General features: G+C 39.1%; 1 protein-coding gene across 3 annotated transcripts in view; it reads left to right on the forward strand.

Moving 5' to 3' along the window:
• Window positions 1-17,617, forward strand: part of cdon (cell adhesion associated, oncogene regulated) — a 127,753-nt gene that overhangs the window by 52,677 nt on the left and 57,459 nt on the right. The window lies entirely within an intron of this gene.

The following is a 17,617-nucleotide window of genomic DNA, read 5'->3' on the forward strand; positions in this document are numbered from 1 at the left end:
CTATGCCAGCGGGGATTTATAAATGAGCGTCCTTGTAAGAATTATGGATCATTTTATAGCATTTGTGTTGTTTTCCTATTCAGAAAGAAAACAGATGTGGGATGCATCCATGGTGGCAAATCATTTAATAATCAGGACCAGGTCCAAGCAGCCAAGATGTGTGATTTATAGTGAAATACACAGCATATATTGTGTTTGACTACTTGCAATTGGGTCAATCACAGCAGGACACTTCATTTTTTTTGTAATTTCTCTTAATTTGTTAAAATAAAATTAATAGTGATGTGCATGAAAGCAGAACATAACTTGATTTCATCAAGTGCAACATCTTCCTGGATCATTATCTTTGCTGATCCTGGAATAACATTCCATTCAACCAATCAGATTTGAGGGACAAGTTTACAGTTTGTGTCAAGTTTATAGCCTTTACACACTGGGACGAATATCGGCGCACGTTATTCGCCAGTGTTTTTTGTATTCACACCCTAAGCGATTTTCGCTGACGATGAGCCGAGTAAACATGCAAATTCATTCCCTGACATTAGATGGCGCCCATTTGCTCTGCAATACCACTCCATAACATTTATCTTTTATCAAGATGTTTGTAGTCGCTGCCGCGTTTGTCACATAGTTCTTTATGTTCTAGCACCAACGAGAACAGCAGCTCTACATTCATCTTGCCTTGCATGTTCCTCGTCTAATTTCTTCCTGGGAGTGTAGACGGCGACGCTACTTGGCGTAGATCTTCTTCTCCGTTACGTATGTGTGCTCGGCAAGACCGTCTTGTGTTTGAGCGCCCCAAAGTTGTGTTTTACTGTACCTTCAGAAGCTCCAAAAACGTGAGCAAAAGCGCCAATCTCATTGGTCGGATAGTTTTTGATGTGCGCGTCAAACAAAAAAAACGAGCCCGAGGCATTTTTTAAAAAACGACCCTTTTATGCGTGGCGTTTTCCACGCCGTAGTGCACACTGATGGTGCTGATCGACTTGTCGTGCCGCGCTCCGCTTTATTCCTATGGGTGACGTCACGCGACTTTGTCGCGCCCGGAAAGCATTCCGGGAAGGCGCAGCGCTTCATTTTGAAAATTGTCGAGCAACAAAAAGCTGGCCGATGCCCATCTTTATGCAAATGAAGTCAGTTGAACCGTGCAAATGATTAAATTATGCAAATGAATCGTCGAACGAATCATTTGGGAGTCGTTGAGCAAATCAGTTTAAAATAATTGCATATTATAAGACAAATAAAGTGTTTTTTTTATCCTTGCATGCACGTTAAACTGTTTTTGGGAACTCCTAAAACAAAAATAGGAACATTTCAAATGCTATGATAGGGGCTCTTTAACTAAGGCCTAATCCTGACTTAATCTAAGTGAAACCGGGCCAATGTGTGTGTGAAGTGAATGTGAAGTGAATGAGTGTAAATTTTCTGCAAGAAAACCCCTGCAGACCCTCATGTCTCTATCAAGGAAAGTAAGTCCATTGAAACATCAGATAATTTGACCTTTTTACGACAAGGCAGCTGGTTAGCTGTAGGTTGTAAAATGTGACTCCCGAAAAACGAATGATATTTATGAATGAATCATTATTTTCATAAATATTTTGAAATATATTTGTCAAGGTTATAAATGATTAAGATGTATATATTTATTTACTCTGTATACTGTACTAAAGGTGCAAGAAAAACTACTTTTTACTTGATGGTTACACCACTCTTTTAGAGTCTTTAAATGAAATCATTTCTTTTTTTATATTATTTCTAAAACCAAAATCCACACAGAACGTTTGTTTCTAAGAACTTGGGATAAGCGTTTTAAACCAGATTTTCCTTTTCTTTATCATGGATACTCTTGTATGTTATTGATACTCTTTTTACATTTTTCCATATTGTGATGGTTCTAACAAACGGACTGTTTTAGCTGCATGGCTATATGTTCCCGATGAATGTAACGAACATTGTCATTTTGTCAGCTCTTAAGCCCCAGGTCAGAGGTCAGTAATTGCATGGAGCAGCGAAGACTTGTCTCAACCGTTTACAATCAACCCGCAACACGCACACATAACGGCCTTGAAGGAATTTTCAGAGTAGGTACGGCATGGCGTGACTAACTGTGCCGATAAGGACATGAAAAGGAGAAAGAGAGCGAAAGAAGAAAGATGCTCTGGATGTGGTTATCGGCCCGGAGCTGGCATCCATGCAGCCAGGCACATTCGAGAGATAACAAGCCCCAGAGAGCCCATCCACCTCCTAATGGCACATGACCAGAGCTCCAACCGGGGTCGCCAGCAATTGAAGTCCGAGCCAGGAAGGCACATCTGGCCCTTATTTTATTGGTGTTCAATTTTGCATCGGTATGTGGAGAGGGCAACAAACAAAGCTCCAGTCCCACCCTGTTCCCATATTCCTGCCTGCCGCCACCAGGCCCCTATTTCCCCCCCTGGGCCTAAGATTCATTTTAACACACATAGGCTTGGCGCACATTAGCGTGTATAGGTACAGATCTTATATTGAAGTCGAATTCCAGAGTAGCCCCCACAGGGTAGATGACAGGGTTTATTTAAAAGAAAAAAAAAGGCAAGGAGGAGACTTCAAGTCTGAAGAGGATATTAAAAAAATACACAGGAGGAAAAAAGCACCCCTCCGGCAGGAACAATTTTGTACCTTTCCAGAGAGAGCGCGCGCGAGAGAGAGATGTATGCTTGACTGTGTGAAGGTTGGAAAGCCAAGAAAAAAGCGACTGCAAAAGGACATCAACTCTATAGTAAGAGCTACTTTTGTCACCTGCACAATTTGAACAAAATACTGAAACATTATATATCACCCATCCACTCCGCTACGGGACGCCATTCTCACTTTCCGTCTCTCTTTCCTCCCCTCTTCGTTTCCTGTCCTTTGATTAAATTTTCAAGAAGGAAAAATGTTTCTCACAAGCGAGAGTCTTAAACCATACCACACGTTTTTGTTACCTTCCATTTCCTCAAGAACATCAAATGAGTATTGGATGACAATAAGGTGTTTCAGTTTTGTATGTGTGATAACATGTTGCTGACTCCTCCTTTAGTGTCCGGAACGCCCCGCACATGAAGCTATGCTGACTAGTGTTTGATTTAGCAAGAAGAGAACGAGCAGAAAAAGTACTAAATGGTGACTTTTTTTAGCAAGACATATTGTTTTTTGCAAAGTTGTTAAATGGATAGTTCACCCAAAAATGAACTACTCACCCTCATGTTGTTCCAACCCCTTAAGACCTTCGTTCATCTTCAGAACAAGAATTAAGGTATTTTTCAAGAAATCTGAGAGTTGGATCACTCCTCCATACTAGTCCATAGGCTTCTTCAGGGATTGAGACTTGCTGGCCCCGAAAAGTTATTAAAGATATCGTTAAAATAGTCCAAGTGACTTAAGTGGCTCAATCTTAAACGACAAGAATACTTTTTGTACGCCAAAAAACAAAAATAATGACTATTTAAACTATTAATTTCCTTCTCTGTGGGCCTCGAGTCAGTTCACTTGTGTAATAGCGTAAGTTTCTGTTGTTGTACGTCACACGCATCACACACATGACCAGCGTCGGCCAATAGTGAGTTTTCAAACCAATCATGATTTTTCTCACCCTCATGTCGTTCTAAACCTGTAAGACTTTCTTTTTTCTGTCAAAGACTAAAAGAAGAGGTTTGGCAGAATGTAACTTTAGGGTAGGGCTTATCTGAAGAATAAAATAATTGGTTACCCGTAAGCCAATTGCATAACGTTTGGTTATGACGTGTGTTATTCGCCAGCTTCCACTGTAAAAACATGATGCGAAAACGAAACCATTGTGCAAAATACCGGAGTGAACATGACTGACTCAGTTTTGCCACCTTCTTAACCTGATCCTCCATGAGTGCAACCAAGGGGGACACAATCACAACTATCGCCTTGCCGGCCTTTGACCCGCCCAGTTTCTCGCTAACGATCGGTAATATTTGATAAATTGAACGTTTACCAAAACCTTTCGGGAGTAGGGCCACGACATCAACTCCATTCAAAATGTTTACCAAACACTCTTCTTGTTCAGTTTGCAAATGCCAGGATTATTCTCCACAACAGAACGAATTGCATCCCGTGTCTCAATATCCGGTTTTCGATTTCCCTAACTTAAAATACAATCTTAAACTCGGTGCTTAGCGTCTACGTCACGGCTCTCAGCCCGCCCTCTGTTTGTTTATTGGCCGGCTCTTTTCAGGCCTGAGAGACACGTCGATGTCTCAGACTGAGCACAGAAGAGAACTGAAATAGAGCGGAAGTATGAAGGCTGACATAGGCTAATTTTAGTAGACCCTAAAAACTAAATCAAGAGGGGATTTTTTCCCCCCAGGAATTCCCCTCTGTATTATGGCCAAAGACACTAAAAATCTCTTAGATTACATCACAACTGAGATTATCAGTCAGCCACCAGTCATGGTGCCACGAGCCAGCATGCTGGAAAGACAGGACGTTGAATCCGTGGAAAGCGAGACGCTTAGACTGAGGGTGGAGTTGCTCAAGAGGGGAGGAAGGATACAGACATGAAACCCTTCTTCTTTCATTCCCTCTCTCCAAACTTCTTTCACTCTCAATCTGGTGAAAGTAGGCTTTTTGGCCAGGCCTTGGCTGCCCTGATCCCTGAGGTTGGATAGCAGATGGAGATAAGAATGGAAAGACTGGAGTTCTTTCACACTTTTCACTAGTCACTAATCCACTCCAGCACAGCCAAACCACACAGTCCAGTATTAGCTTACCTGCTGTGACCAGCCAATGAATATTAGCAGGTTTGTTTTATTGTGTGTGGGTAAAAGATCCCAAATTTCATCGGAAACACTTTGGGTCTGTCTATGTGACGGTAGTTGAGGTTTTGGCCATTGCACTACGTTTGACCTCCAGGAAAATATGCACTATATCAATACTGATGTATTAACCAGCTCCTATTTGAAGGTTGGATAACAGCACATTTTGGCTCAAAGGGTGTGCCAACACTTTAAATGGACAAAGGATGATTATTATTGTCTGAACTGAGGAAATTACAAGCTAACACCAGTCCAACTCCATAAACACGATTTTGATCTAAAAAATGCCATTACTTCATCGCACAACACTTTCACACATGTGCTGTCAATACACAGTTCTGACACTGTGCATAAAGTCAACTGTGTGATGTGAAATCCTTTCTTAAAAGCATCACATCTACAACCAGCTAGTAGGCTACTGTGCAGTCTTACCTGCATATCTGCTACCACTCTTTAGTTTCCGGCACACTATAGCCACCAAACATCTCTCTCTCTCCATTTATTACCTTAATTTAATGGGGGCTTTCCCTTCGTAACCTTTCCAGACTGATTTATTGCTTGCAATGCTGAGATCAGAGAACCGGGCGCTATAGGGCACTCTAGGACACCCTGCTGCCCCTTCCTGATTCCAAGCACTTGGCCGATGTAGGATGTGTGACTGGAAACGTGGTGTAACTCACAGCTGGGCTCAACATGGTGAGAGGTGTGAACACTCGCCTCTTAATGAGGCAAGAGGACAAGCGGTTTAGAACACAGGTCAGAGGTGGTGGGAGCGGGGCCAGAGAGGCTGGCTCTAATACAGGGGAAGTGAATTAATGGAAAAAAGGAGATTAGGACCGTGTGCCGTAACTCTTGAGAGAGACACTTTGTAGGTGTGGAACCGGACTTTTGATGATAATGCATGCCAAAACTGCAAAGCAATTTATTATTTAATTTCTTGCAGCTGGAACACAAGAGAGCTACAGTCTTAAAAATAAGAAATTGGGTTGAGATCTGGATTTTAGTACAGTGAACTCATTGTCATGTTCAAGAAACCAATTTGAAATGATTCGAGCTTTGTCACATGGTGCATTATTCTGCTGGAAGTAGCCATCAGAGGATGGGTACATGGTGGACATAAAGGGATGGACATGGTCAGAAACAGTGCTCAGGTAGGCCGTGGCATTTAAACGATGTCCAATTGGCACTAAGGGGCCTAAAGTGTGCCAAGAAAACATTGCCCACACCATTACACCTCCACCACCAGCCTGCACAGTGGTAACAAGGCATGATGGACCCATGTTCTCATTCTGTTTACGCCAAATTCTGACTCTACCATCTGAATGTCTCAACAGAAATCAAGACTCATCAGACCAGGCAACATTTTTCCAGTCTTCAACTGTCCCAGAAGAATGTTTTCAAGTTCTTTAGTTAACATCTATACTGTATATTGATGCTTCAAAACCCTTACTGAAAAAAAAAATATGTAGGCATTCATATTTTTGTCAGCCACACAAAATCTAGTCCAAATTAGAGCACATATTTGTAAAGAATCAACAGCTCAGGAAAGCCACGTGTGACTGAAATGAAAAGTGACAAAATCTGGTCAGATTTTGGGGCTGCGTGCAACAATCGAGCAACTTCCATCGATCTAAATGGGAATATTTATTCTCTGTACCTTCTTAATTAAAAAAGTAATAATTTCAAAAACCTAATGCAACTTTTTTAAAGAAACCATTATAAAATGCATCTACAGAAGTTGACCAGATGCATTCTGGAAGAGAATTAGACATCTCTGAAAACAAGAGCCTGTCTAAAGCCCTGGTAAAGCTGTGCTAAAGATGTTCCTCATCAGTTCCCTAAAGGTTAAGTGTGTGATCAGGTTCATTTCTGCTTATTTATGGGGGCTGTAATCGCTAGAGAATGGGGCATGTGAATGCGGTCTAGTTTTTATGGTAGAGGGCTTTGGTTCCTGGCAGTACAATGATCAGCAGGGTTGCCAAGGAGAACTTGTTTGGACAGTCACGGCCCCCAAAACCAAAACTACACCATTGCAATCAATTTAACACTTGAGGAACGTCTGGACGCCCCCTCCATGCATAGATGACACACATTTCCCATGAGCCACTGCGGCTGTGAAATCATGTCAAATCATGATCCTTGTGAGACTCATAATCAGACCTAAAAGCAAACTGAGTGCTGTTTCTGTAATCAGCAACGATTTGACGCATAAAAAAATGACAGGGGAAAACAGGGATGAGACAGGACTACGTCAAAGGGGCCATGATTCCCTGATTTGTGGGTGCCTGTTACCCTTTTCACCCAGAATGCTTAGCCTCTCGCCCTGGATCATCTCAATAACTCCCTTCCTCTGACGGCTCCCAGCAGCCCCATCAATCTGTCCTGCACCGGGATAAGAAACTGTCCTGTCTCCTGCCTTACCTCGTCTCTATTTCACCCGATTTGTGCCGGGGGTCAAATTTCCAATGTGAAAGTTAAAACAACAACCTTGAAACTGGAAAACAGCAGCAACATCTCATTGCCTTAACAACATTTCTTGTAGAAAAAGTCATTTTCAAAACAACAAACATGCTGACCACAGAATGTTCAGTGAATTATTGGTGAAAATCATCACAATTCAATTTGTTTTACAACTAACAAATTCCGTACTGTTTCCACGTCTCCAATATAAAATCCTGTAAGCATTGCATTTGGCATTATGAGTGGATTAGCTTAGCTACATGCTAAAGCTAATTTTATTGGAGATGTAGATGTGGTATTAACTTGAGACCCTTATATTCTATACTATAAAGACACAATTAGGCTTTGCCAATAAGCTGAAAGACATTTTTTGGTTGTTGTTTCTCTGAGTATACAACCGGTTACCTGACCTGACTCGGTAGTAGTTTTACAGAGACGTCAGGACAGCACTGTTTTCGAGAGGAGCGGGGTTACAGCAATAATCACGCTGTGTGGGCTATGAAATACTGTGAATGAAAGCAAAGGCACAAGAGAGAGATAACAAGACTGAGGTATTGAAGGCCGTGAAATACGTGCCTCAGTGGAAAGCGCTCTTTATTTACTTTTAACAGGCCTGTAAACTTACTTTCAATGCCCCAACCAGAACACCACAAGCCTGGGCTACTCAAGCCCATGTTTCCAGCAGTTGACAAGAGAGTCCGGCCATTGTTTATTCTGTTCTTGCGCTCGGCCACTGGGCAAGTGATACCATCTCATATGCAGAGATATTACATAAATATAAGGACTATCAGGGCTTTTTGAGTTGTTTTTCTTGGTGACCTTCTGTCCTGCAAAACTAATTTGAAACAGAAGCTTCTTCAGACAGTTTCATCTCTTTTTTTTTCTATGGCCGGCTGTCTCTCTATCCACCCCCAGGGAGCTGCAATTTATGCCCTAGGAACAGGCACAGAGAATGGGTTCTGAAACAGGCGCAATGGCCTGGAAGGCTGGAACCGATTGTCCACGGGTTGAGAGGGTCTCTCTGGTGGTGAGTGAGGCTGAGAGAAAGAGAGAAAGCATGGATGAGACCATTACAGAGAGAGAGTGAATGGAGATTATTATGAAGACATCAGTCCGGGTCTCCGGTTTCACATCTGCCTAGGATTCCTGCCTCACATCCTGTTGAAGGGAATCTTTTGTCGCCAACATGTTCTAACCTCTCGCCTTACACTTCCTCGCGCTTAAAACCTTGACAAAAGTACCATGGTAATACCATTTTATAATATTGTGGACCATAATGACAATGCCTTATTATTGCTTACAATACTTTCATGTTTAAATGGCATGGAAATATGTTCATGATTTGTAATCACAACGTGTTTTCTTTTGTCAAATCAACTTAAATAATTAATGTGGTTCAGATAACATAATATTTTGAATTTCTGATGATTAAATCAATCTCCTTCATTGTATTAATTATTTTTTTCCATTTCAATGAACTTAAAATTTTAAGGCAACCAGGTTACTTCATTTTTTAAGTTAAACCAACAATATTTTATATGGTACTATGGTATTTATCAAAAAAATTGTCAAAAAAAAACTGACAAAAAAATGCAAAAGGTAAAAAAGAAACTTAATGTTTTGCAATATGCTATATATATATATATATATATATATATATATTATGTATATAATATTTGTATATATTATATATTATAATATATATTATATATATATTTATAATAATTTTTTTTTTGAAAAATTGTCCAAAAAAATGCAAAAGGTAAAAAGAAACTTAATGATTTTTGCAATATGCTATATATATATATATATATATATATATATATATATATTTACATATACATACCGTTTTACAAAATTTGATAAAAACTTGATAAAATTTATATCAAAAATTGTATTTTTAGGATAATTTTAGGATATTGAAAAAGTTATGAAACGTTGACATGTTTTTGATTCTGCACTAGGTCATTTATCAAACAAGCATATTTGTGGCATTGATCATGTGGCTTCCTTTGTACAGATGTTCTTGCTGGTTCATTAAAGCAAGAGACAAACCAAATACTAAAACATTCTGAAATGTACGTATATTTGTTCAAACGTTGTTTCTGTTTTCATTCACACTCTCTGCTGCTGTAACAGTTTTCTATTTGCGCTTGCAATATGCTATGCATGCATTCATGTCTGTATCCTCAGTCTCTGCAGTGCCTGCATGTTTGCATATGTTATTGCTTCTCAACCCCATCCAACGTGCCATATCCCTGTCCAACCAAAACTCTGAGCAACAGGCCTGCAGCATAACACTGAGTAAACACGCATGACATTCACTCAGCAGCTGGGAACACTGCTACCAACGCCACAGGCCGGAGCAAGAACCATATTTAATGGGCAAAGAAAACATTTGGTCTCACTTGGCAAGCAGGGTGTGTGCAATGCATGAGAAGATGTCTGTTCGTTATGAATATATTTCCATACCAGAGATACGTAATATAATATTAAGATTTTATAAAAACGTCAAAGTAAATTTTAATCTGCAGATTATATGCTTTATGCATTCATTTATATTTAATTTATTCCTGTGACACAAATCTGTATTTTCAGCTTCAACATGATCCTTCAGAAATCATTCGAATATGCTGATTTGATGCTCAAGAAACATTTGTAATCATTATTAAACAGTAAAACAGTTGTGGAGCAATTGTTGTGAAAATGGTGATACTTTATTCAGGATTCTTATAGAGTTAAACAACATTTATTTATTAAAGAATGTATTAAATAGAAATATTTTGTAACATTATATAAATGTCTTAAATATCACTTTTGATCAACTTAATGCATCCCTGATGAATATAAGTATTAATTTCTCTCTTTTTTAATTTCACCACAAATGTTTGAATTGTTTCCACCCTTTTCAACACTGATAATAAAAATCAGAAATGTTTCTGAAATCAGAAGAGTGATTTCTGAAGGATCATGTGACACTGAAGACTGCAGTAATGATGCTGAAAATACAACTTTGCATCACAGGAATAATTGATTAAAATACAAAACAATTATTTTAAATTGTAATAATATTTCACAATATTCCCGGTTTTACTGTAATTCTGATTAAATAAATGTGGCCTTGGAGAGCACAAGTTCTTTCAAAAACATTAAAAATTGTAATTGACAGGTATAGTTTGTACTCAATTAAATATTAAATAAATAAAGTAATTAAAACCTTAGTCAATAAAAAAGTTAAAGGGATACTCCAACTTTTTTTGGAAATAGGCTCATTTTACAACTCCCCTATAGTTAAACAGTTGAGTTTTACCGTTTTCGAATCCATTCAGCCGATTTTCTGGATATTTAGAAGAATATCAATATCCAGACATCAAATCACTGTCTGGTTACTGATATTCTTATATCAATAAATCGGCTGAATGCATTTGAAAACAGTGAAACTCAACTGTTTAACTCTGGGGGAGTTGTAAAATTAGCCTATTTCCGAAAAAAAGTGGAGTATCCCTTTAAGCTCTGCTGATTGACAGGCGTCACAGTTCCTGCGAGTTCCTGCACTGAACTCTTTTCCCCCAGTCCTTTACGGAGCGACACGATGTAAAAGCCATTGTTTGTTTAACTACTGTTTTATGGAATACCTAGTGACAGGAAGTTCTTAAAACAGCAGCAGTTACTATTTATATAGTGTCCCTTTCGGAGTAAATACTCACTACAATCACCTCCTCCCCCCGTCAACCACACACAGACCCAACGGGACACCCCTGCGCTGAGGAATGCACCCATTCACAAGCTGGTGGCCATCTTGAAGGCTTGCCTCTCACTTCCTGTTACCATGACAACACCCAGCCGCCTCCGACGGGTGTGAATGAGAGCCGATAAGCCCTCTCTCTCTGAGTGTGTGAGCGGTAATCCCACTCATGTTCAGCCCATTCAGAGTCACAACCACGACGGTATTTAGCCGTGTCTGCCTCCTTTATTGCTTTTATTAGTTTGCCATTGGTCGGCTGCATGACAGCTAGTAAGTGATGTCATCTAATTACTTCACTCGTTCTGTGTGCCCTTCGAATGCACCCTCAGGTTACGTTCATGCAGAGCAGGTGTGTGTAGCGAGTGTCATCAGCTGACGGATGTGATGAAAAGAAGGCAATACTTCACTTCGAGGGATTAGCGGTTCAATTACTAGCAGGAGTCTGAAACTGTATTAGCATATGTGTGTGTGTGAATGTTTGCCTATGTGATGTGCTCTCTAACCAACCAAATACTTGTTTTTTGGAGGATTTCAGCAGGTTTTAAGAAGAGTTTGGTAGTATCGGCAACGGTGTTCATTTTGTTCATTTATGGACCAAATGACTCAAAAAAAGATTCATTCATTTTGATGAACGAGTTCGAACAGGAGAGTCACGAACGCGCATCACAGAACAGAGCAAGGCAAGCATTTGTGCTTATAAAACTTCAACTTTTTTATACATTTTTTAAATGGCTGATCGTTTCTCTAGATAAGACCCTTATTTGTCGTCTGTAATCGTTTAAAGCCCTTTGAAGCGACACTGAAACTGTCATTTGGACCTTGAACCGTTTGGACCCCATTGAAGTCCATTATATGGAGAAAAAACCTGTAATGTTTTCATTTCTTTTCGACTGAAGAAAGAAAGACACGGACATCTTGGATGACATGGGGGTGAGTAAATTATCAGCAAAAGTTTTTTTTTTTAAAAGTGAACTGCTCCTTTAAGTCACAATCAGATGTTAAATTGGGATTTTGGAAGATATTACATGATATCCATCTCCGAAAATCAATTACCCATGATGCAACATTAGTGATAGTATTATGGTGAGGAAAAAAAAAAAAAAGAACAACATAAAGATAGTCCAAACCGTGCAAATTTGCTATTTTTATATTTGGATGTTAATCAGAAACAGGGTGCATTTAGTTACATTTTATTTTGTGATTTAACTAGAACTGGGGGAGAAAAAAAAACTGGACTGGAGCAAATAAAAAAATGGAACAGATTGACACACAAACTGGCAATATACATATTTATATCCAAATAAGAGCCCTGAACTCTGATCCAGATTGTTTTAACCCAGTTTAAGAACAGTTGACAAGCGAGTGTATGCGTTTTTACTCCTTCCTGTCCCCCACAGCTTATACATACTTCCATGTGTGTATCTCCGCGTGTTCTCACACACATGCAGCCGTGCGAGTGAGTGTGTTGTGATGTTCTCAGGAGCCCCGCGCTATAAATCAGCGGAGAGGTCGACTCTGAAGGAGACATTACTGAACCCTGTGACTGTTCACTCTCTTTACCTGCTTTCTTCCCCTCCATTTCCCCAGTTCCACATTCACGCACTCCATCACGGATGAGCCCTGTCGTGTCATCCCTTTCCAGCTTATCTTTAACGAGACCCTGTCTACAATATCCATGTAATGTCATCCAGAGAGGAAAAGACAGAAACATTTTTTTTTTTAAAGCTGCATGTATATGTTACACAGTTGCATTCTGGGAAACTTTCTGATCACACAAGAATATGCCTGTGGTTAAAGTTCACATGTGGATTACATGTGTCTGTCCTTCACAGTGAATCCTGAAATGAATTGCAACAAGCTCAGGGAAAAAATAAATCCAAGATGGTGGACTATGATCTATTTTAATGTTTTGGGGAAACTTGTGGCTAATTATTAATTCGTACAATCTTATTTATACGTTTTGTACAATGGTTTTAGCGATGGACATTCATGATTAGGCTACTTTCTTTTCCATTCAAATTCATACAAAATCGCTACCTTTTAAAGAAAATAAATAAATGAGAGAAATGTTGATTATAAGCTTTTATTTAAGTTTTGATAAAATATGTCAGTGCAATAAGTTTTTGTTTTACCCAATATTTGTAGGATTGTGCCTTTAGCTTAGCAACAAGCTAACGCTATAGTCGATTGAAATCAATTCAGTCTCCTGCTTTGTGTAGCTCAAAAGTTGCCTCCTATCTATAATGTTCAGAACCTCTAAGTGCATTCTGGGATTGCCTCCTCTTTGAAGGCGAGTAGGTGATGCTTCCCTAAAATTTGGCCAAAGCAAAGTAACGTAAAATGTAGCATAACTTACAGCTTTTGTGAAGAATCGCACCTATGATGCCTTAAAGGGTTAGTTCACCCAAAAATGAAAATTCTGTCACTCACCCTCATGTTGTTCCAACCCCGTAAGACCTTCGTTCATCTTCGGAACACAAATTAAGATATTTAAGATATTAAGATCGCTCCTGCATACAGTCCGTAGGCTTCTTGAGGGACTGGCTCTTGCTGTCCCCGAAAAGTCATTAAAGACATCGTTAAAATAGTCCAAGTGACTACAGGGGCTCAATCTTAAGTTTATCAAACGACGAGAACACTTTTGTGTGCAAAAAAACAACAAAAATAACGACTTCATTTCGACTATTCACTTCCTTCTCCATGGGCCTGTAGTCAGTTAACGTAGTGTGATTGCGTAGAGCTACGTCACACGTAGGCTCACTATTGGCCGACGCTGGTCATGTGTGTGATGCGTGTGACGTACAATAACAGAAGCTTACGCTATTAAACTAGTAACCTGACTCGCGCAGAGGGAGAAATAAACGAATAGTTGAAATAAAGTCGTTATTTTTGTTGTTTTTTTGTGCACAAAAGTGTTCTCGTCGTTTGATAAACTTAAGATTGAGCCACTGTAGTCACTTGGACTATTTTAACGATGTCTTTAATGACTTTTCGGGGACAGCAAGAGCCAGTCCCTCAAGAAGCCTACGGACTGTATGCAGGAGCGATCTTAATATCTTAAATATCTTAATTTGTGTTCCGAAGATGAACGAAGGTCTTACGGGGTTGGAACAACATGAGGGTGAGTAAATACTGACAGAATTTTCATTTTTGGGTGAACTATCCCTTTAAATCGCTGTCTAGAATCTGTCTGGTTTGAAACAGAAAAGTCGATGTAGTTGGTCCGAACATATTATAGGATGAGGGGAGTACATAAGGCAAACACTCTGCGAACTCTCCAGGGAGAGAAGTGGGGTTCTGAGTGTGTGTATGCGAATGAATGACTTATGTTTGAGGCCGAAAGAATGTGAAAGAACAGAGTGCAGAGAGATGAGTGAATAAGTGAGATGTAACATACTGATGAAATTCCCTGAGAGGCCAGAATGGATAATACAATCTCAGGCAGTGATGCACAAACCAGATGGGTGGGGGGTTCGTGGTGTTTAAATCCCTCTCTCTCTCTCTCACACACACACACACACACACACACACACACCTGTCTGAGTTAAGATATATGGCCTTTCTGAGGGATATTGGTTACGTGTGTTGTACAACAGTAAAGGGAGTTTCTTTACATACTGTACTGCGACTTTTACAAAACGGGTTTAATGTTCAAGAACTGAGCTCAATAATTGGACATTATATGATATGATATGATAGATATGATATGATTGACATATTAAATTGGTGGGGGATACTCTGAATGGTACCCTAGATTTTGAAGCCCAAAAAAGCACATCCATCCAGCATAAAAGTAATCTATATGAAATCTATAACTTTATAACTTTAATCGCTGGTTTCTTGTACGGCTGTACTCGAGTCTAGTTCCGGTGGAAGAGTGAACACAGGAATTTGTAAATATTAATGTACTGATAAACATTACAATGTCAACAGAACTCATCAAATAATGCAACTTATAAGATTTTTTTAATTAATAAATTAGAAATTTTGTGGTAATAAGTCCCCTCCCCTGAATTTGCAAATAAAAATTTAAAATTTTGAGGTCATATTTTACCCCAATATCAAAAGAAGAACAAAAATTGCTTAAAAATACAAATTGTAGCCTTTTTTTTTTCAAGAAAATTACGCATATTTTACCAAAAATAATGAATCGTATTTTCATTATAGTTATTTGAATTAAAAAAAACAAAACAATAAAGTATACTTAAAGCTACACTGTGTGATTTTTACCCCCATCTAGTGGTGAAAAGGTATATGACCATCCAGTGAATATTAGTTTCTGTTCCTCTCAATTCCGATTTCGTTTTAACTCCTACGGTGGCCAATGTAGTCCAAGATTAACATGGCTTCCAGTTCGACCTCGTCCATGAGTGTTAACTCAAACGTAAACGTGAAAGGCAAAGCTTGAATTAACGGGTATGTCCCTCTTTGGCTAATGTACTTTCAAGATGGAGGGGCAACATGGCGACCGATATTGGAACCCCTTACCTGTATGTATTTTCAATGGCATATTATACACTCACGAGAATACTTTATTACTTGAACAAAGTAAATATACATTAATGAGCACATACATTTTTGAAAGAACTAAGTGTTTTTAGCTAATAAACTAAAAGAGTTACACAGTGTAGCTTTAAAATGAAAAATGTTTATACATTATGTAAGTATTTGTAGTACAGCAATGATTTTATGCCAATTAATTATGGTAATCTTTTTTTTAATTCAATGAAATATGATCTAGACAGGGTTTTTTTTACATACACACACACTTTTTTAGTGGAACTGTAAAACACAAATAGACCCCAGAAAATAAGACCTCCTTACTTCAAGCACCTTAAAATTAGCCACTGTATCAGAAATCCCTGTCAGGTGCCTGTTTATTGTTTGCTTTGTGTGAGTGTGTGTCCCGGGATAATCAGGATCTGATCGCTGTCAGCAGAGTGTTTACGAGCTGCAAAGCAAGACAAGGTAGTGTTGACTTTTCCAGCGGGGGCCGTGATGCTCCACTGTCTGTCCTCCTCTCCCACTATCAAAAGGTCATTAGAGATAGCAAGAGTGCCATTAGGGCTTTGGGTTAGACTCAGGGGTCAGAGGTCAGAGTACACAGCTAAATCAAACCTGCGAGAATCCTCAGCCTCACACAGGAATGTGTGTCCTTGTGTCAAAGGTTAGTTCATTAAATCCTGTCTGGAAGAGCTCATCATACTGTATGGGTTTGGATTTCAATGTTTATGAATTTCGAACACAATAATAAAAATATAAAGTTACTTTGAATATACTTTTTTAATAGCAGAAATGGGTCAAATCAACATAAAATGCATTTCAACCCATTTTGCAACCTGATGGATCGTGAAATAGAATATTCATGATTTTATCGATGTGAAATTGATTGAATCGTTAAGTCATTGAAGAGGCAGAGAAAGGAAATTTTTGATAAAACACTACAAATATAAATATTTTTTTCTGGAATAATGAATTATGCACAGTAAGACCAGACTTTAAGTGTATTAAAATATTGAAAACACTGATTTCATGCTGGCTTTAAAGGGATATTTCACCCAAAAATGAACCTGCACAAAATAAGTTATTTTAAAGAAAATCGGTAACCAAACAGTTGACGGTAGCCATTGACTTCTACAGTGTAAGGCCGTGTGTCCACCAAAGTGTTTTAGCCAGCTGAAAATGCTAGACACTCTGCTGAAGATGCCTAGCTTTGTGTGCTTGAGAGCGTTTTGGCAGCGCAGCGTTTTTTTCCGCTGAGACTTAACGTTGCTATGATACAGAATATCCTCAGCATAGTTTAACTGATTTTGCAGATAATTTGTTTCATACTAAAAATGTATTTTTCACCCATGTTGTTCGGTTAGCTCTGCTGGTTGATGTTGTTGTACAGGAAGAATGTTGTGACAGTTGGTCAGTGTTGTTTAGTCCCGCCCCTCCTTCACTGTGATTGAACGGTGGGTAAAAAGTGACAGTGATGAGCGCTGCGTTTTATCCAAAGTTGAACATTTTTAAACTCTCGGTGACCAATAAAAAACGCTGGGCGCTCGGTGCTTCAGCGTGAAAAAAACGCTCAGCGTCTCGTTATGCTCATGCCGTTAAAAAATGCGCGCTCCCATTGAAAACAATTAAAAACGTACGTCAGGCGCGTGGAAAAACGCTTTGGTGGACACACGGCCTAAAAACAGATCCTGTAAAAAAACGGTAAACTACTGGCAGCTGTGGTTGCCAGCATCATACCGTAACTATACGGTGTGTTACTGTTTTTGTGTTAGAGCATACACTTTAAGAAATAATCATGTAAAAAAAACGGTAAACTACTGGCTGCTGTGGTTGCCAGCATCATACCGTAAAAATACGGTGTTGCTGTTTTCGAAATTTAACAGCTAAATACCGTATTGCCAGCTACAGTATAAAACTTTAATTTAACAGCTATATGCTCTAACACAAAAACAGTAACACACCGTATAGTTACGGCATGATGCTGGCAACGACAGCTACCAGTAGTATAACAGTTCTTTTTATAGGATTTGTTTTTACAGTACTTGGAAAAGCCAGAATATTTTTTATTATAAAGGTCCTTGCACACTCCAAAAAGAGAGAGTCCAAA

Source organism: Pimephales promelas, chromosome 10, assembly GCF_988280905.1.
Source record: "Pimephales promelas chromosome 10, fPimPro1.hap1.1, whole genome shotgun sequence".
In the NCBI taxonomy this organism is placed as follows: domain Eukaryota; kingdom Metazoa; phylum Chordata; class Actinopteri; order Cypriniformes; family Leuciscidae; genus Pimephales; species Pimephales promelas.